The sequence below is a fragment of the Sinocyclocheilus grahami genome, unplaced genomic scaffold, assembly GCF_001515645.1.
Source record: "Sinocyclocheilus grahami isolate Dianchi unplaced genomic scaffold, SAMN03320097.WGS_v1.1 scaffold1041.1, whole genome shotgun sequence".
Classification (NCBI taxonomy): domain Eukaryota; kingdom Metazoa; phylum Chordata; class Actinopteri; order Cypriniformes; family Cyprinidae; genus Sinocyclocheilus; species Sinocyclocheilus grahami.
In genome coordinates, this window is record NW_015506220.1 from 325,228 (window position 1) to 346,966 (window position 21,739).

General features: G+C 36.8%; 1 protein-coding gene across 1 annotated transcript in view; it reads right to left on the reverse strand.

The window, feature by feature from the left end:
* Positions 1-21,739, reverse strand: part of LOC107566014 (nuclear receptor corepressor 2-like) — a 143,329-nt gene that overhangs the window by 113,372 nt on the left and 8,218 nt on the right. The window lies entirely within an intron of this gene.

A 21,739-nucleotide genomic window follows, 5' to 3' on the forward strand; every position in this document is an offset into this window, starting at 1 on the left:
ACACAGACACACACACAGACACACACACAGACACACACACAGACACACACACAGACACACACACAGACACACACACAGACACACACACAGACACACACACAGACACACACACAGACACACACACAGACACACACACAGACACACACACAGACACACACACAGACACACACACAGACACACACACAGACACACACACAGACACACACACAGACACACACACAGACACACACACAGACACACACACAGACACACACACAGACACACACACAGACACAGACACAGACACACACACACACACACACACAGTTAGCAGGGGAACACCAGTAGTCTCTCTCCTAGCACTTCAAACCCAAACACACTCCCACTGGCTGTCAGCAGAGCTACCCTTTGTCTGCCAAAGCGGCTTCAGACAGTGGCCAAGCAGAAAGTGAGATTCCACCATCAATAACCTGCAAGCCTCTTCTTAGCACTCTGGAATTTACTGATTGAGCCAAGTGCTCACATCCTCCACAGTCTGGAGAGAGAGACACGTCACAAATGAGGACTTTACAGTAACGCTATGAATGGATATTAGAGAGAGGCTGGTGAGAGGGGCCTTTGGAATTGGGAAAGTCTCAATTCTCAAAGATCTTTTGTCTCCAAGGCTGTCTTCTTTTGTGCAGAAATGAAACCAAGGGTCATGGTTGCTGAGGGTAACTCTCAACAGCTCACAATCTCCACTCCCCCTCTTCTTTTCTTACGCCACCTCTGCTTGACGCTTGCTGAGTGTGTGTGAGTGTCTGAACTCACTGACCCCTTTTTCTCATTCTCTCTTTGCTTTTATCGTATCTTAGGTTATCTCAAATATGCCCTGAATGCAAAAGCAGTCAAAGCCCTATGGCCCCATTTGGTCCTCATACAAATATTACAATTATATCACACATTCTTCAGGGTTTAGTGGCTAAAGTTCAGTGTATCCCTAGTGTGTTCCTTCAGATATCAAATTGTGCTGATGGATGACAGTAAAGCACAGTGGAAACCTCAGTGTCGCATTTAAAAGCCTTCAGACTGCATTAAGATCAGAGATGAAAAACAGTGAGTGAGAGAGAGAGAGAGAGACACATGAATAGTAAAGTAGGTGAAGAGAGGCAAGCGAAAAAGAGGGAGAACCTTAACTCACGTAGTCCGAGAAGCTCAGTGATAGCTGCTTTTGCTCTTGTGCTGTTTACAGGAGCACCAAACAACCCTCTGGCATTCTGTTTGCATGACATCATCAATGCTCTGAAGAACCATAAAGTCTGTCTACATTCAAACACGCTTCATATTATACTCCGTAAAGTCCATCCAAATGTAAACACCTAGACATTTCCTAAATGTCTAAATTCCAATGAATGAGGCATTTAGCCATTTTTAAAATGTTATAGACTATATGACATGTCAACATTAGGGCTGCCACGAACTACTATTTTTATTTCGATTAATCTATCGACTAATTTATCGGTTAATCTAAACGATTAATTTCCCACATTTTAACATTTAAACTTAATAACATTTTATTAAACTTGCAACTTTGCCATTCAGTAGTGTACCATAAAAAAGTATAAATGTAAGCAAGCCACTAACGAATTGTAAAACTAAAAGAGTAAAAATGTAAACAAACCTAATAAAAATGATATAAAAAGATAATTACAAATAATTACAAAAGTCTGAGAAAGTCTGCATGTTCTTAATGTCAATATATCCACATGTTCTGGGCTTCTGTTCATTACAGCTGTGGGTGCAACTACAAAGGGGGGGAAAATATGTTTCAGTTAACCCCAACAGTTGTGTTTTCACATTAAATAAATGCAATGTTTAGAGTCCACTAGAATCAAGTATTAAAATTGTATTATTAAAATTTTAAGTATTACAAGTAGGCATGGGCTGATTACCGGATTTAAGGTATACCGTGATTTGAAAACGTCACGGTTTCAAAACCGCTAATATTTTCCGTTATACCGTTCCTGAGGTATGCACTGTTTTTCACAACTTCTCAAAGACTGAAAGTGTAGGAATCCCTCAGGTTGAGTGCAGTGTAGAGAGTAACACGACCCTCCTCCTGTTGGTGCGAGCGAGCGCTCAGTCACGTGTGTACTGTGTAGGATGGCCAAACTCAAGCAGCTTCCCCTGGAACTTACGCGATCGGCAACCGGCCGTTTTTTGTCTTATTGCAAGCAACTCGTCTCTGTTCTGGACTTGCACAAACCACGTTGCAATGCAATCGTTTTCCAAAATGTCATTTATGTGAAAATATGAAGTCTGTAAACGCCCGTTAACACAGGCCAGAGACACTGAAGACGGATGCACAGTGAAAAATACTGTAGCAGGCGGATCACTCACTGTTCATGATGCACAAACTATTGGAAGAAAATCCTCAATATTGATTTGGGGGTTTATATGAATGTTTCTGAGGGGAACTGACTGTCTTCAGTAAAGTTTATGTGGTATTTTCTTTTAATCTCGTCTCTGTATAGTTCATATTAAAGAAGTGTTTCAGCACAGCACTGCTTTGTTTACTGCGGTAACCAAGGAAACGCAGTATCTGGTGTTCCATGAGCGCCTCCTGCTGTCAGAGAGTGAATCTCTCAGCAGAAATATATTAGCCTACTATTGTTCATTAGAATGCACATAATAGGCTACTACTACTACTAAAATTATTAAAACCTTATTTTTAAGGAATAATCATACAATATTTCTTCAATGTTTTAATTGTATTATTAAATCCCCTTTATTTTCCAAAAGTTAAATTTTCATTAATTAAAAGATAAATTAAATGAATGTTTTATGCCTTAAAATGTAAATACACAACACAGAATTTCTGAGGGGGGAACAAATAAGGCTATTGTAAAAATAAATTAAACTTGTTTTTATGCTTTCAAATAATTAGACATGCTAAAACACAGAATTTGGTAACAATAAAACATAAGGTTGGAAAAAACAAAAAAATTTTGGGCCCTAAAAATTTTATTTTTGTTCAACTTTTCATAAATTGATGTTAAACTGTTTAAATTTCATGATTTGAATTAATTAGACATGCTATTTGATTAACAAAATTTAATTTAACCATTAAAAAGCAGTCCAGAAAAAAAAAAAAAAAAGTCACATATGTGTGCGTGTGTGTATGCGTTTTTGTGACAAATGAGGACATAAATTGGTATAATGACAAAGGTATGACATAGGTATTACAAGGAGAAGGTGACTTTTCAGGACATTACCCCATGTCCCCACTTTTCAAAACGCTTATAAATCACACAGAATGGAGTGTATTGAAAATCTGAAATAGCACAAAGACTCCTGTAAGGGGTAGGTTTAGAGGTAGGGTTGGTAAAGGGCAATTGAATATACGGTCTGTACAGTATAAAAACCATTACGCCTATGGGATGTCCCCACTTTTCACAAATGTTAACCTGTGTGTGTGTGTGTTAAAGAGCAGGTCATATGGGTTTTCGAAAAATATCTCTTTTGCAGTTTGTAACGTAGCTATCCTTCAATGTAAACAGTCTGCAAAGTTGTTAATCAAAAAATTGCATGATAAATAAAGATATTGTCTCTCAAAAGTCGACTCTGAACCACCTTAACGATTCATCATATTTTCTAATCTTCTGCCTGTTACCTATATACATCACAAGGTAACACATTTGCATAAACCCCGCCTGCCCGCGAAATACGAACACTCTGACCTGCCCACAAACACTTCCGCTAGTTAGTGTGTTTACATAATGTCAAGACGACACTGTGTTCTTCGCAGTGAAAGCAAGTTTGTTTTGTTTTCATTGTCGAAAGATGATGATGTGAAGAATCAGTGGTTAAAATTATTTTTTCCCACAATACCACAACTAGTGTTGTCAAAAGACCCGGTACTTCGGTACCACGTTGGTACTAAAAAAATGAAAACGTTACAGTACCAGGTTTTTTTAAGTACCGGTGGTACGGAGTACCCGGTCAACCTGGTTCTTGATGCACTATCCGAAAGCTATCCTCTTCATAAAAGCACTGAGACATGGCGACCTCAAAAGGAGGAAACACATCAAACTAACAAAACACTTTAAAGACTGACACCTGGATCAAATTAAAGAGTTCAAGCAGGAAAGTTTCATTTTAATTTTTAATATTTAGATATTCTGTTATGAAAATTATTCCATATTTTAATTTGAATGTCGGATTGAAATAAACATCGCTGTTAGCGTAGTTAATAGTTAGCATAAGAGCGGCTGTTTCCCATACATTGATTTATTTGTGGCGGCCCGCCACAATATCAAAACTGACCGCCACATATAAATTTTCCAAAAGGCTTTGACTTCGCTGAATAAACATGAGCACTGCACGTTTCAAAATCGAAACCCGGTGTGGGTGTTTTTATATCACTGTATTTCTGAAGGAATCCGACTGTATTCAGAAAATTTTGGATGTCATTTTCATTTCATCTTGCATGTAATGTCTGATAAAGCAGGGTTTGTGAGTGGAGCGCTGCTTTGTGTACAGCGTTACTGGGGAAACCTCGATCTCTCCCACTCTAAGCGCCTCCTGCTGGCAGAGAATGAATTTGCATATACATGCAGCCACAAATAGAGTGCAAGTCTGTGGGAAGCAGTTTATTAACTATTTATTGCTCCTATAACTTTTATTAGGGTAAAAAAACAGGACATGATGGTATTTACTATTTTTACACACCAGAGGCTTTTAAATGAATTGTGAATCTAAAATATGCATGTTAGAGAATGTACAAATGGTTAACATTGTTTATGTCATATCAGTCCGTCAGAAAAGCAGTTCTGGACTTTTTTTAGCTAACTTAGTTGTTATTCTTGGCTGGATAACTCTAGTAGGTTTTAAAAGCCCTTTAAAATTAAACATGTACACAGTTTGGATTACAGGAAAGTATAGTCAAATTTGATCTCCTGTATAGACTTTACAATAAGATACCATTCATTAACATGACTTCATGTTATTATCTAATATCAACTTACAGTGAGTGAACAATATATTTTTACAAGATTAATTAATGTTTTTGAATGTTATTCAATACAAACACTTGTTCATTCATGTTTGTTCATTGTGCATTAAATAATTTTAACAGATTGAACTTTTGATTTTATGTATAAGTAAATTTTGAAATTAACCCCAAGAAGAAAAATTGCTATATAACTATTGTTTATTGATAGGTCATGTTATCTAACACATGGAATCTTATTGTAAAGTGTTTTTAATACAACAGTTTCCATCTATTTGATATACACTTGACTTAAAATATATGGGTAACACTTTACTTGAAGGGGTGTGCATAAGACTGACATGACACCTTCATAATCATGACATGACACATGTCATGAATATGAAGGAGGTTTTATGCATGTTCATGACAACTGTCATTAAGTGTAATTCGCTCAGTTATGTCATTTTTAATGCAAATATGACATTATTTGACCTAACCCTACCCCTACCCCTAACCATAGCCCATAACAAAGACATCTCAAACAATGTCAGCTTTGCACTAAAAATTACATAACTGAGCGAATGACACTTAATGACAGTTGTCATAAACATGCATAAAAAACCTTCATATTCATGATATGTGTCATGTCATGATTATGTAGGTGTCATGTCATGATTATGAAGGTGTCATGTCAGTCTTATGCACTCCCCTTCAAGCAAAGTGTAACCAATATATGTAATTGTATCTAAATTTATTATAAAAGCTGAGGTTTATTATTTGCTAAAAAGTTATATTATAGCTGGTGTCAATGATCTAATGTTGCATTTGGTCAGACTCAGCCCATTGCTTTTCTTAAGTATATTATATTTTCTGTTTACAGCTGCAGGGTGAGGAAGATCATGAAACACACCAGCAAACCCTAAAACAGACAACAGTTTACAGATGTTTTCAGCGGCAGCAGAAATATGACAAAAACTTTTGGGTGAAACTTGTTTACTTTTTTCATACTTTTATTACTTGCAGAAAAACTTGAATCATAATTTTAAATAAGTATAAAGAATGGCATTGATTTTTATACATTTTATTTTTGTTTGACTTTATTAATAAAAATAATGTGTTTTTTAATTAGAATGTTTTTGTGTTTTGCTTTGGTACCGAAATTGGTACAGAGGACCGTGGATTTTCACTGGTATTGGTACTGAATACTGAAATTTTGGTACCGTGACAACTAGGGATGTAACGATTAACCGCGAGCCGGTTGAAAATCGATTTAAATGTGTGACGTTTCAAATCGGTTGAGATGCTAAACAAATCGTGATTCAATTAGTGGTAGGAGTTTATATGAATGTATGTCTGAGGGGAACTTACTGTCTTTAGAAAAGTTTAGATGGTATTTTTTCTTTTCCTCTTGCCTCTGTATAATGCATATTAAAGTTCATGAGTGCAGTGCTGCTTTGTTTACAGCGGAAACCAAGGAAACGCTTTAAGTACCACCTGCTGGCAGAGAGTGAATCTGCGTCTCGTTCAGCTCGTCTGCTGTTTCTGTTTCATGCAGATATTTTTTATGCATAGTTTCACAAAACTGAAGGCAAACCATTGCTTCAAATTTCGAAATTATACAATGTAATTTGTAATGTAATGTAATGTAATTTGGTTGCCTTTCATTTTAAATGGAAAGAGCACAGACAAAGACTTTTGTTTATATGAAGAGATTTATTTTATTTGTGTTACTTATTTATTTGATTTGGGGCTTGTTTTAAAATTTCTATTTAGTTTTGTCATTTACATTTACATTATATTTACATTTTGGTATTAAGCAAATGCTTTTATCCAAAGCGACTAACAAATGAGGACAATAGAAGCAATCAAAACCAAAAAAAGAGCAATAATTTCCAAGTGCTATATTAGTTTATTATTATAGTGTTATATTTCAATTTCACAAAGAAACATGCAGTATTTTGTCCAAGCAATAATAAAAGGACACATTTAATTGATCATTTGTCTTAAACCTAATTTTGTTAAAAAAAAAAAAAAAAAAAGTGAATCGAATCTAATCGTGAAATCAAAATCGTGAATAGAATCGAATCGGGAGTCGAGTGAATCCTTACATCCCTAATGACAACACTAATGAGGTCTGTAGCTTGTGGATTTTTTTATGGCAGTTAGTCCCAGGATGAGTTTGCTATGTGTGTGTGTGAGTTTCTGGCAGCATAATAAATATTGACTCGTGTGGAAGAGTGGCCAAGACTTTACTGGAAGAGGAGCTGTGCTTTCTGTCAGTTTCTGTTGATCTAATAGCAGCGCATCAAGAACCAGGTTGACCGGGTACTTGGTACCACCGATACTTAAAAAAAGCTGGCACCGTAACGTTTTCATTTTTTTAGTACCAACTTGGTACCGAAGTACTGGGTCTTTTGACAACACTAGACCTCATATACAAGATATCAGGCAAAGAACAGAAACCTGTGGAGTTTTCAAACAAAATGACACGTGGAATGAAGAAGTTATTACAGCTTAGGAACAAGCACTTGGAGATTTAAAAGGATGATGGTAAAGACATATTTAAATCCCAAATGCAGAGCTGCAGCCAGATTATATCTCTAAATGGGCCACTCTGGACATACTACAGGCTTGTAAAGAAAACAATGGGACATAGGAAGTGTCAGACGGATTTTTTTAAAAGGCAAGTTCCACTGTCTTGTCATTTCCTGGCCTTACTTCTCCAACTCGACTTGATTACTTTTCCTCCCTCTTTTAATTTATAACTGACCCAAATTATTTTGTTCATCTGAACTTCATAAGCTACTTTTGTTTTTATATGGAAACAGTACTTTTGGTTTATATCAGAAAAACAAGCTTTTTGTTCATGGATGGGATGCAACATCACTGGCCATATTCAACACACTCAACATTTCCGAGATCATATTATGAAAATAAATCTTAAAGCTGACATTCACATTCACAGTGACTTGAGTGGAGAAAGATTCAGTGAGATCAACAATAAGTGGCTGATTGCAGGAAGGTGAAGCCTGTTTCTATTCCATCTTCACACGCATCTGTCAATTTCATCAACTCGTAAACACACAGCTGCTCTGCTACGCAAAATCTGTCCACCCCTCGCATTGTTTCATAAGCCATTGCTTGTTTCATAATGGGCCAGCGAGTACAAAACCCTGAGGCAGAGAGAATCCCCACCAGTACACTACACCCTCATAACTGCTGCAGCAGAGAAAACAGAGGATAATGAAGAAAACACATCAGATGGATGACAGACAACCCACATACAGCCTTAATTCTACTCTGATATTCAGGTTGAAGTGCAAAGGGCTGCCATGAGCACTGAGAATCCAGAGAACAGCTGAGCTAAACTCAAAACACACATATTACATTTAGTCATTTAGCAGACGCTTTTATCCAAAGCAACTTACAAATGAGGACAATGGAAGCAATCAAAATCAACAAAAAAGCAATGATATACAAGTGCTATAACAAGTCTCAGTTAGCTTAACGCAGTACACGTAGCAAGGTTTTTTTTTTAAATAATATAATAAATAAAAAGAAAACCGATATAATAGAAAAAGAATAGAGCAAGCTAGTGTTAGAGGTCTTTTTGCTTTTGTTAATTGTATAATAAATGAAAAGAAGACAGATAGAATGCAAAAAGATTAGAAAGCAAGTGTTATTTTTTTTTTAAGAAAACAAGCAGCAAATGAAAGGGACAAGTGTTTTGTTTGTTTTTTACGAATAGAAATAGAATAGAGAGTGCTAGAGTTAGAGGGAGTTATCTCTATATTAGATACAGAGACTGGCAGTAAAAGCAAAATCCACTCAAACAGATTGGATGATAAAATAGAGAATTCAAACACTGTCTGAAATAGTCAATAACATGAGAAGTAAATTTGGACAAGATATAAAGTTGCTCAAAATATAGAACTTGGTAAAGGTATAGTTTGAAACATGAGTTACAACAATAAGCTAACACACTTAGAAACAAAAGGATACTTGTAATTGGCGTACAACTGTTATCAAACACAAAACCTTGCAAACTTCAGAAAGCATTCAATGGATGTCAATGACTGAATCTTTCTATCTTCAATCACAACTTTATACCACAGCCATTAGGGCATTTAATGAATTCATTTTATAATATATAGTAGGGCTGCTAGATAAATCGCATGTGATATTTAACGCGCACCTTTCAGAAAGCCGGTTCTGTAATCAGCAGTAAATCTCCATCACCTGCGGGCTTTGGCATTGAGCAGCATTAACGACACAGAGCCATTGTTCACTGACGAGCTGCGCAAAAAAATCACGCAAATATGAACGTGGTTTTGCACTGCTCGTCAGTGAACAACGGCTCTGTGTAGTTAATGCTGCTCAATGTGAAAGCCTGCAGGTGATGGAGATTTACCGCTGATTACAGAACCGGCTTTACTGATAAGATGCGCATTAAATATCGCATGCGATTTATCATGCAGCCCTAATATATAGATATATGTTAGACAAAATTTGGTCATTTTGAGATTACTGGCATTATCGTTCTCCACTTGGTCGATTAACAAAAGCATTTCTTGTTTCAGTTTCAACATCAACCAACAGCATTGACAAACGGATAATGCACAAATTTCTGTAATAAAATGTTTGTATTGATCTACTGGATGTTTATTATCAGCATAAAATTAGTATACATCTCAATAAAACTGTATTAGATAACCACAAAAATATCAGCAACAAAAAGTCAATAAATCAGGGCTCCAGACGGTGACCAAATAGTCACATTTTGTGACCATTTTTCCTGCTGGTGTGACTCTTCTTTTTTTAAAGGTCGCACTGGTGCGACTGCAAAATTTTTATATAATTATATTTAAAATTAATCCAGTCAGTCTCTGTTTTCACTTCCCCTCCCCGATTATTCTATCATCCTCTCAGGTATACCCGTTCACTCCGGTTATCAAAGCGCGGTAAAACACTTGTCTCACTGACTCTTGCTGCTCATGATGATGAAGCGGTCTATTATCTCATATTACCTCATATATTAGCAAAAATGCCTCAACGTCTAAAGACAGTACCTCAATCGAAGAAAACTTATTTGCTGTTTACCTCACGTTACGCTATGGAGGCTCTCTTTTACTTAACTTTTTTTATTTGATTCTTCAGTGTTTGCTAAATGTTCTGTAATTTCATGTCATTTTCGCTCATCTTATTTGTTTTTGTTAATAAACGGCTAAAGCCCCCCTAAAATGGCCTAGCGACGCCCATGGTGCATACTGAGTTTGTTTTTAACGCTTCACGTCGGACGGTTCTTTGCCTCCCCGTCGTGCATTTAAAATCCTTTAATGCACGACTAGCCGTTGATTATCCTGCTTATTCCATGGTCATTTGCCAAGTTATAGACAAGTTAAAACTAGTATTGCTCTTTGCATCACAATATTTGACCGAATGGGTAAAAATGACAGATATTTTCGTCAGTTAGGGCAGTGGTTCCCAAACGGTTTTACTGCTTACCTGCCAGCCAATCGGAATCCAGTATTCAGACAGACCATGGAATAAATATACTTAATTGTTATGAAAATACCAGAGATGGCTTGAATAACACAGATAAACTATATTGTCGCAGTCAAGTGTTTACTGTCTTTGTTTTATCATTCAAAATGTTTATATGTTCCATTTACTCCGTTACAGCTATAATAGCCATGCCTTTGTCCATATAAGGGATTTCCTGGAGGGTCATGAGTTCCGCTACTTCTGTGACTGGATATGTGGATTTTCTGTGCAAGGGCGCCCTCTGGCATCCCATATGAATGAAACTGACATCATGTGCTTATAGCGCTAATGGCCAATCCATCATTTTGGGGGAATTTTTACTATTTAATTATTTATTTATTTTTTAATAAGTATCGGTTCAAGCACTGCTTAGGCACCAGAACCGTTTCTAAAAAGTATTGATTTGGCACCGGTATCGAAAAAACCCCCAAACGATACCCAAACCTAGGTAGCAGCTGCTATTGATGTGACTGTGCAGACAGACACTGACTTTCTCCACAGACTGCCACTACTGCAAGACCACTTGACACTACTGCTGACAACTACAGAACTCTCACAAAGAACACAAACGCTGAGTGTGCACCCAAACAGGAGTGCATGCTGCTATAGTTTAACGCATCGATACGCTACAGCTGCACTATGTATGTTTACGATGTTAAAGAATGTATACTGAGGAAAGGAAAGGATATGAGCTAAGAGCGTGCACTATGTATAATCACATCATAAGCAAATAAAGTAGTAGGTAAAAAGGAAGTTGTAAGTGTTATATTTTGCTTAGCAGCAAATACTCACAAAATGCTGCTGATGTGAATATGATGAATTCATGCGATAACCACCTTCAACAGTCAAATCAAACAGGGTAAGCCTGTCAGCAGGGATTGGACGCAATTCTCATCTCTTAAGAATGAGCATGCTTTTGTTAGTGCAGGTGTATGCATGTCATAGAATAATCTAAAACACTTTGGTGTTATTTTATGCTGTGGTTCTGTGTAAGTCACCATTGTGTAACAAAGAAAGAGGAACTGATTATACAGATAAAACAGGAGACATCTGAGAGTAGGGGAGAGGTGAGTAGTGGCTGTTTGCTCAGGGGAGGGGTTGACAGTCAGAACCTCCAGACAGTGCATTTACTGAACGTTAATGGGGCACTCAGCACTGGTACTCCATTCTGACCATATACAAAATTGATGTCAGATCAAGGACTTCTTCTAAAACACCCAGAAGGCTGCTATGCTCTGCACTCTACAGTCCACCAGACACTTCAAGTTCAAATGACCTTCTTATATTGCATTCAAATGGTTCAAAACACCACCCACTAACAAGGACACTAACATATACATCCCTTGAAGTAAAAACAAAAGGCTCCCTGACCTTCGGCATGGGGCCATTAGTCTAATAGTCTAAAAGGTATTTGCAGACTATTTACTCTGGCCTTTTTAGCAATCAAACACTTGGTCATAGGCACATGTTTACAACAGTCACAGCACACACACTGACCACCACTAGTGCAGGACAGATGCCATGGGAGTTAGTCCAAAACTCTGCCTTAACTAATGGGATCAGTCAGGCTCAATTCTGATTGAATCAAGTCATACATAAAAGAGCTTGACATTAAAGAGCAGGTCATATGGGTTATCAAAAAATATCTCTTTTGCAGTTTGTAAGGTAGCTATCCTTCAATGTAAACAGTCTGTAAAGTTGTTAATCAAAAAAGTGCATGATAATTAAAGATATTGTCTCTCAAAAGAAAGAGTCGACTCAGAATCGCCTTGAGTCATTATATTTTCTAATCTTCTGCCTGTTACCGATCTACGTCACTGGGGAACACATTAGCTTAATCCCCGCCTGCCCATGAAATACGAACACTCTCTGTGTCGAGAAGACGCTGTGTTCCACGATACCACAGCAATACAATTCTAACCTTTTGTTGTGCTTGTCATTTTACCGAGGACTGCTTCTCTAATCTTGCCTTTTATCTACGTTGGCTTCTAATCTTCTTTATTTGGACCAACAAGCTTCTCCGAACCACAACCTGTAAGTACGATTGATATGTTATGTGTACATATTCAATTGAGTGCTCAAAATATCTAGGTTTTTTTGTGCTAATATGTGATGTATACCTAGTGCAGCTTTAGGTTTCTAGGTAAAGCATGATATTACGGTTTTACTGAAATAGTTCTGATAATTCGCTGTGAACCCACTATTTCCCAAGAATGTGTCGATTAATGTAGACTGTCGTTGTTCTAATTACTTCCTTTAATAATAATGAATGTAGTGTAGCGCACAGACTTTATAATCATTGTGAAAGTGCTGTTTATGTAGTTATAGGGTTAATGCAGGGAGTAGAAGACCCGGTAGAGAGAGACGAGTTAGTTAGGCTGGTGCGTATGTGATACAGCTGTTCTGCGTTATAATTAAAGATTAAGACACGGAGCGTCTTTTGTCTGTCGTTCTTCAGACATTTTAGTAGACATATTTTGGTTTTCAAACTGTATTGTTTCATCAGTTAGTCACGTTAGCACTCGGCTAACGTATCCACGATTATTGTTTTGTTAAGTGTTTACAGTTTAGCAGCTAAACTTTAGCTGTGGGCACGATTCGCTTGCATAACTGTTAAACAATGTTTTTATGTCATTATTTTAAGAACTGATTGGAGCACTATATTATTGTTTTATGTAAAGATGCATGCTAGGGTTGCCAGGTTGTCACAACAAAACCCGCCCAATTGCTACTCAAAACTAGCCCAATTGTATTTTGAGGGTGGTCCCCCTTTAAAAATTGCGTTCTGGGTAGGGATGTGATGGTGAGGAAATTTTCCCAGGGGTTAATCGACATGTGACACACACCGGTACCACCGTGGGGGCGGGGGCGTTCCCTATTTTTCTCGCTTTCCTTTACTTTTAAATAGCTTGTAAAAGCACGGTGCGCATTTTACTTTCACTTTCAAATTAGCAGCAGTTCAGCGTCTGCTTGAATGCAACAACAAAATACAATATTAAACTCACTTTAGCCTACACCTACATATAAACTTTTATTAACAAAACGAATAAAAATACACCATGCTAAAGGGCAGGCTATGCCTAATATAAAATAACAAAATAACAAATTAAATTTTAAATGGGTATACAAAATTGGAAATAAAAAAAAACATTTATAATATATAACCAAATAAATAAGAAACGTAGAACGTTTATTAGCAAAACGAGTAAGAAAGCTTGGAGGCACTGCATACACCTTGATGTCAAATAAAATAAATAAATGACACAAAGTTTAAATAAAGTAAAAATCAGCAAACAATGTGGAACCAATTAAATAAGAAACAAATGTTTAAAAAAAACTTCCAAAATCACCTTACGGCAAAAGTCAACAGGCTTTTCAAAATCCAAAATATTGCCAAACAGGAGCTTTTGCATTTTGTTTAGAAACTAAATCATCCGCCATCGTCTTTTCTGTCTCACCTCACTCTTCAGTCAGTCAGCTCGACTCACTCTCCTCACTGGATAAATGAAATCTGATCTGTGATGCGACTGACGTTTGGCATGCTGCATTGAGCAGCCGCGTTCAGTTTTTAATTGTAGTGTCTGTTCTTTTAGTGAACTAAATTATTTTTATTACTACAAAAAAATCAAAACGACGGTGGGCAAGTGACGTAACCGGTGTTGCGGCTTAATACCGGTATCACCGTCAACTGTGGCAAGCCTAGTTATGGGGTGTAAAATTACACGCTTTAAGTCGGGGTTCCCCTGGTAAATTTGCATTCCAGTGCCTAAATATGACATTTTTGGGGTCGCTACTACCCACCACATCAAAAACAACCGCAGACTTGGCAACACAGATGGTAGCATTTGCTAACTTGCTCAAGCACTCCTTTTTGTGCCGGGGGAATTCCAAGATGGCGGAGTGAGCGGTCGCGTTTATGCAGGCTCTGAGGAAAATAGCTTGAAACGTCCTAAAATTGTTATCTCTGACATAGGGCTGGACAATAATTCAATATCAATATGTATCGCGATATTTTTATTTTCAATAACGGTGATATGGTTTTTAAACACATTTCCGATATTTCGATATAGCCTACATTGCCAGTGTTTCCCATACATTGATGTATTTGTGGCATTTGACTTCATTGAATAAACATGAGCACTGCACGGTTTAAAATCAAAACTTGTCGCGGGTGTTTTATATGAATGTATCTCTAAAGGGAAAGGACTGTCTTCAGAAAAAAGTTTCGATGGGATTTTTATTTTATCTAATAAAGTAGTGTTCATGAGCGGAGCTGATTTGATTACAGCCATTACTGGAGAAACCGCTAGTTCAACCGCTCTTAAAGCGCCTCCTGCTGGCAGACAATCAGTTTGCACTTTTCATACTCTTTATACTGGCTATCAGAGCGTCTTTTGTCTGTCGTTCTTCAGACATTTTAGTAGAAATATTTTGGTTTTCAAACTGTATTGTTTCATCAGTTAGTCACGTTAGCACTCGGCTAACGTATCCACGATTATTGTTTTGTTAAGTGTTTACAGTTTAGCAGCTAAACTTTAGCTGTGGGCACGATTCGCTTGCATAACTGTTAAACAATGTTTTTATGTCATTATTTTAAGAACTGATTGGAGCACTATATTATTGTTTTATGTAAAGATGCATGCTAGGGTTGCCAGGTTGTCACAACAAAACCCGCCCAATTGCTACTCAAAACTAGCCCAATTGTATTTTGAGGGTGGTCCCCCTTTAAAAATTGCATTCTGGGTAGGGATGTGATGGTGAGGAAATTTTCCCAGGGGTTAATCGACATGTGACACACACCGGTACCACCGTGGGGGCGGGGGCGTTCCCTATTTTTCTCGCTTTCCTTTACTTTTAAATAGCTTGTAAAAGCACGGTGCGCATTTTACTTTCACTTTCAAATTAGCAGCAGTTCAGCGTCTGCTTGAATGCAACAACAAAATACAATATTAAACTCACTTTAGCCTACATATAAAACATAGAACTTTTATTAACAAAACGAATAAAAATACACCATGCTAAAGGGCAGGCTATGCCTAATATAAAATAACAAATAGCTTACATAAAGTTTAAATGGGTATACAAAACTGGAAATAAAAAAAACATTTATAATATACAACCAAATAAATAAGAAACGTAGAACGTTTATTAGCAAAACGAGTAAGAAAGCTTGGAGGCACTGCATACACCTTGATGTCAAATAAAATAAATAAATGACACAAAGTTTAAATAAAGTAAAAATCAGCAAACAATGTGGAACCAATTAAATAAGAAACAAATGTTTAAAAAAAACTTCCAAAATCACCTTACGGCAAAAGTCAACAGGCTTTTCAAAATCCAAAATATTGCCAAACAGGAGCTTTTGCATTTTGTTTAGAAACTAAATCATCCGCCATCGTCTTTTCTGTCTCACCTCACTCTTCAGTCAGTCAGCTCGACTCACTCTCCTCACTGGATAAATGAAATCTGATCTGTGATGCGACTGACGTTTGGCATGCTGCATTGAGCAGCCGCGTTCAGTTTTTAATTGTAGTGTCTGTTCTTTTAGTGAACTAAATTATTTTTATTACTACAAAAAAATCAAAACGACGGTGGGCAAGTGACGTAACCGGTGTTGCGGCTTAATACCGGTATCACCGTCAACTGTGGCAAGCCTAGTTATGGGGTGTAAAATTACACGCTTTAAGTCGGGGTTCCCCTGGTAAATTTGCATTCCAGTGCCTAAATATGACATTTTTGGGGTCGCTACTACCCACCACATCAAAAACAACCGCAGACTTGGCAACACAGATGGTAGCATTTGCTAACTTGCTCAAGCACTCCTTTTTGTGCCGGGGGAATTCCAAGATGGCGGAGTGAGCGGTCGCGTTTATGCAGGCTCTGAGGAAAATAGCTTGAAACGTCCTAAAATTGTTATCTCTGACATAGGGCTGGACAATAATTCAATATCAATATGTATCGCGATATTTTTATTTTCAATAACGGTGATATGGTTTTTAAACACATTTCCGATATTTCGATATAGCCTACATTGCCAGTGTTTCCCATACATTGATGTATTTGTGGCATTTGACTTCATTGAATAAACATGAGCACTGCACGGTTTAAAATCAAAACTTGTCGCGGGTGTTTTATATGAATGTATCTCTAAAGGGAAAGGACTGTCTTCAGAAAAAAGTTTCGATGGGATTTTTATTTTATCTAATAAAGTAGTGTTCATGAGCGGAGCTGATTTGATTACAGCCATTACTGGAGAAACCGCTAGTTCAACCGCTCTTAAAGCGCCTCCTGCTGGCAGACAATCAGTTTGCACTTTTCATACTCTTTATACTGGCTATCAGTCTACACACTACCAGTCAAAAGTTTTTGAACAGTAAGATTTTTAATGTTTTTTTTTTTTAAGAATTCTCTTTTGCTCACTAAGCCTGCATTTATTTTATCCAAAGTACAGCAACATTTTTTAAAATATTTTTACTATTTAAAATAACTGCTTTCTATTTGAATATATTTTAGAATGTAATTTATTCCTGTGATCAAAGCTGAATTTTCTGCATCATTCACATGATCCAGAAATCATTCTAATATGCCGATTTGCTGATTATCAATATTTAAAACAGAATTTTTTTTTCCAGGATTCTTTGATGAATAGAAAGACCTAAAGATCAGCATTTATCTGAAATAAAAACATTTTGTAACATTATACACTATTCCATTCAAAAGCTTGGAGTCAGTATGAAATTATAGAAATTAATACTTTTATTTAGCAAGGATGATTTAAATTGATCAAAAGTGATGATAAAGACATTTATAATGTTACAAAAGATTTCTATTTCAGATAAATTCTGTTCTTCTGAACTTTCTATTCATCAAAGAAACCTGAAAAAATTCTACTCAGCTGTTTTCAACATAATACATTTTTGAGCAGCAAATCAGAATATTAGAATGATTTCTGAAGGATCATGTGACTGGAGTAATGATGCTAAAAATATAGTTTTGAAATCACAGGAATAAATTACATTTTAAAATATTTATATACCGTTATTTTAAATAGTAAACATATTTCAAAATGTGACTGTTTTTGCTGTATTTTGGATTTTAAAAAATGCAGGATTGAAAGAATTTCACATTTCTTGTTTGAATGAAAGCTAAATACAAATAAAAGGTTAACATTAATTTATTTGTGCTGGGGTTTTTTTTCTTTTTTTCTAAAATATTATATGGTTTTATATGAGGTGTCAGAGACTTGGAAAATTAATTTTTCATATGTTTGTATGCACAGACATCTGTTGTGGCGTTCTTGGCAGTTTTTACAAGGCTTTTTTTAATAGTGTTCATATCGATATCGGAATTATATCGTATCGACTGAAATTAAGAAATATATTGTGATATAAATTTTTGCCATATCATCCAGCCCTACTCTGACATAAAAAAACAACCAGTAGTTAAGTTATTTTCAAGTTTGTTTCAATTTGTGCACTTGTTGCGCTAACTACACAAGTTTTCTCATTTTACTTAAATATAAACGATGGCAAACACCAACCAAGCAGATACCAGACTAGCTGAGCATGACTACAACTTAAATGCTCACACAGAGGCATGTGATGAAGAAGAAATTGAAGATATGATGGTAGAAACTGCCAAAACAAGACATGACCATACACCTCTGCCCAGCCCGAATCCTAAGAAAGTAAGAACAAAAGCGAAAGACAAAGTTAAACAACTGTCTTGTTTCTTTGTCATCAAAACGTATTAACACAGGAGAAAACATGGAATGTCTTTAGAGACATGGTGGCTGGAAATATTGACCTTCCAGTGTCAGCATTTCAAAGGCTTGCTGTTGCTTCTCCTTTCGACTTGTACACTCCTGCCAAAATGAGCAACCCAATGTAGGCTTGCAAATCAGTCACATCAAAGTCCGCCATACACCCTCCTCCCCTCTAAGTTTGTCATTTTCTTTTTGATTGATGGTGTAATGAAAAGCTCAAATGCTGATTTTACTGTATATCTTGGCCATGGCTGACAGCATATCTGGTGGAACCATTTTGATGACATTAGCAGCACTAAGCTTACCCTGTCATTCAAGAGGGGAGCGGGACCATAATAACTTTCCATTTTTGGAAGGCAATGTGTCTGCTGGTGGTTGAGAGACAACAGGAGGATCAACACTAGGAGCCTTATTCTCATCTGAGGAGGATGCCTTATATTCAGGGTCCTCCTCAACATTATCGTCTGTCTCAGACACATTCTCCTGTTACTTTCACTGTCAAAAAACTGTGAAAAAATCTCATTGAGAGAAAACCTTTGCTTAGAGGCCATAGAGAGAGAGAGCATAAAGAGAGGACACAGAGCACAAAGAGAAATGGTTCAGAAGTCTTCTGTGTAAGCTTTTATATGTTTGCTCCTCCCCTGTAAACCACGAGAATTATGTTTTTTTTTTTATATTATGAATATATAAAATTATAGTAAAAATTATACAATTATAGCATGTTATAGTGACCTCAATATCACCCAAAACAAATGTGTGTAAAAGGTTGATATGTATTATGTTTTATACAGCTAAAAGAGCCTGGGTTCAAATTGACCCCAAAGAACATTGGAAGAGGACACTGGAAAAATATCATCATGTTCATTTTATGTTTACTGAGTTGTCCCCATAGGAAAAGTCATTAAAGGGCACCTATTATGCAAAATCCACTTTTACATGGTGTTTGGACATAAATGTGTGTTGGCAGTGTGTGAACACAACCACCCTACAATGATAAAAAAAATCCACCCTAATTTTTGAATCCCCTTTAAACCAAGTCAGTCTCACTAGGCCTGCCGTTTTGATCCACATGCAGTGTGACGTCACATTGCATAGGGTGGGGCCACGGGGGTTGATTGACAGCCCTGCATTGCTATAGTTTCCGCCCTCAGCGGTTGTACGCTGTCCTCCATTTTCTCCTTGCTCGACCAGCTGTTTCATCAACAATGTCTCGTAAGCGAGGGAATTCCAAGATGGCGGAGTGAGCGGGTCGCGTTTATGCAGGCTCTGAGGAAAATAGCTTGAAAACGTCCTAAAATTGTTATCTCTGACATAAAAAAAACCAACCAGTAGTTAAGTTATTTTCAAGTTTGTTTCAATTTGTGCACTTGTTGCGCTAACTACACAAGTTTTCTCATTTTACTTAAATATAAACGATGGCAAACACCAACCAAGCAGATACCAGACTAGCTGAGCATGACTACAACTTAAATGCTCACACAGAGGCATGTGATGAAGAAGAAATTGAAGATATGATGGTAGAAACTGCCAAAACAAGACATGACCATACACCTCTGCCCAGCCCGAATCCTAAGAAAGTAAGAACAAAAGCGAAAGACAAAGTTAAACAAACAGACGAAATAACAAATGAAGTGATTTTCGATGCAATTCAAACTCTAATTAAGAGATTTGACGAGCAAGATCAGCGGCTGAAAATAATTGAAAAGAATGGAGGAAAATGCAGACGCAGTTAAAGAGAATAAAGAAGACATTGGCGAACTAAAAAAGGAAGTAGCAGACTTGAGGAAAGAGAACATCTCACTGAGACAGCAGTGTTTGGAGCATGCCAGATACAAAAGAAGATGGGATCTCAGACTGATAGGTCTTCCAGAAAAGGAAGACGACAAGAGAAATGGTGATCGGATTTCTTACCCGGGTGATTCCGTGGTCAGTGGAGAAGCTCCGGCAGTCGGTGGATACCGTGCATCGGTTAGGAAAAAGAAACGATGCTGCTACTAATAAGGTACCCAGGCCAGTGATCATTCAGTTTTGCAATGCGGACTGTGCGTGATGAAGTGTGGAAAAAAATCAAGAGAGGCAAGAGTGTGTAAAGAGATGAACATACAATTCAAAGAAGACTTTTCAAAGGAAGATCGCGAAGCTCGTGCTAAGTTGTGGCCAAAAGAAGCAAGAAGCCAGAAAAAACGGGAAGAGAGCCTTCCTAAAAGAAGGCTATGCACTTATTGATGGACTCAGAGTTGACCCGTAACCGATGAACACAAGGTAACACGTAGACTCGTTAGAGTATTCAAGATTGCCACATATCAGATGGAAATAATCTGATAAAACTGTTTAAGAAAAGGTGTTTAACTAAAGGCAATACTGTATGTTTTAGTTGGTATGATTTTGTTATAGAGTTATTAAGGACAACATGTTCACTTCTGCGTTTAAAGTTTAGTGTGTGCTGAGAACTGAGACAGTTATACATTCATTTATTTTATGTCTATTTCTTTTCTATCTTTGAATGCTAGGGGGTTAAAAAACAGTGTTAAGCATAAAGCAATTTTTTTATTTTGCAAGGAACAAAAGGCTAACTGTGTTATCTTACAAGAGACTCATTCTGCTTTCAATGATGAAAGATTTTGGAAAGTTCAGTGGGGTGATTTAGCCCTGTTTGCACATGGATCTTCACATTCAGCTGGAGTGATGGTATTATTTAACAGATTTGAAGGCTCTGTAATTGTTCATAAAGGGGACACAGAAGGCCACTGGTTAATGATAGCAGTAGAAATTCATGACAAATGTTATATATTACTCTGTATTTATGGTTATAATAACAAAGTGGCTAATAGAGAGATGTTTGATAAACCTGGTAAATGAATGGAAATAAAAGTATAATGCAGAAAATGTGATAATAGGGGGTGACTTTAATATAGTCCCTGATGTATGGTTAGACAGGAGACCTCAAAGAGGTTCACATTCTGTGTATAATGATACAATATTGAATTTCTGTAAAACTGTAAATGTGGTTGATTACTGGAGGATATCTAACCCAAACAGCATTCAGTATACATGGTTCCTCAGGAAATGGACAATGTTGGAGATTAGATTATTGGCTTATTTCTTGTGAACTATGTAAAATTGTCTCGGAATGTAAAATTACAGCTGCCCCACTTACAGATCACTGTATGGTTACTCTGTCCTTAAGAAACCTAAAATTTATCCTAATATTTGGAAGTTTAATAACGACTTGTTAAAGAATGACAGATTTTATCAACAGGTGTTGGCTCTCATTGAGGAGATTGAAAAGCTAGATATGTCTAACTTAAATAAATGGGAATGGTTTAAATTTAAGGTTAAACAAATAGCACATTTTTATCAGAGAGGAGAAAACAAAAACAAAGGGAACTGATTGGAGAAATAAACTCATTGGCAGTTAATACACAAGAATCACCAGAAAATTCAGCAAAATTACAGTCACTGCAATCTCAACTAGATGA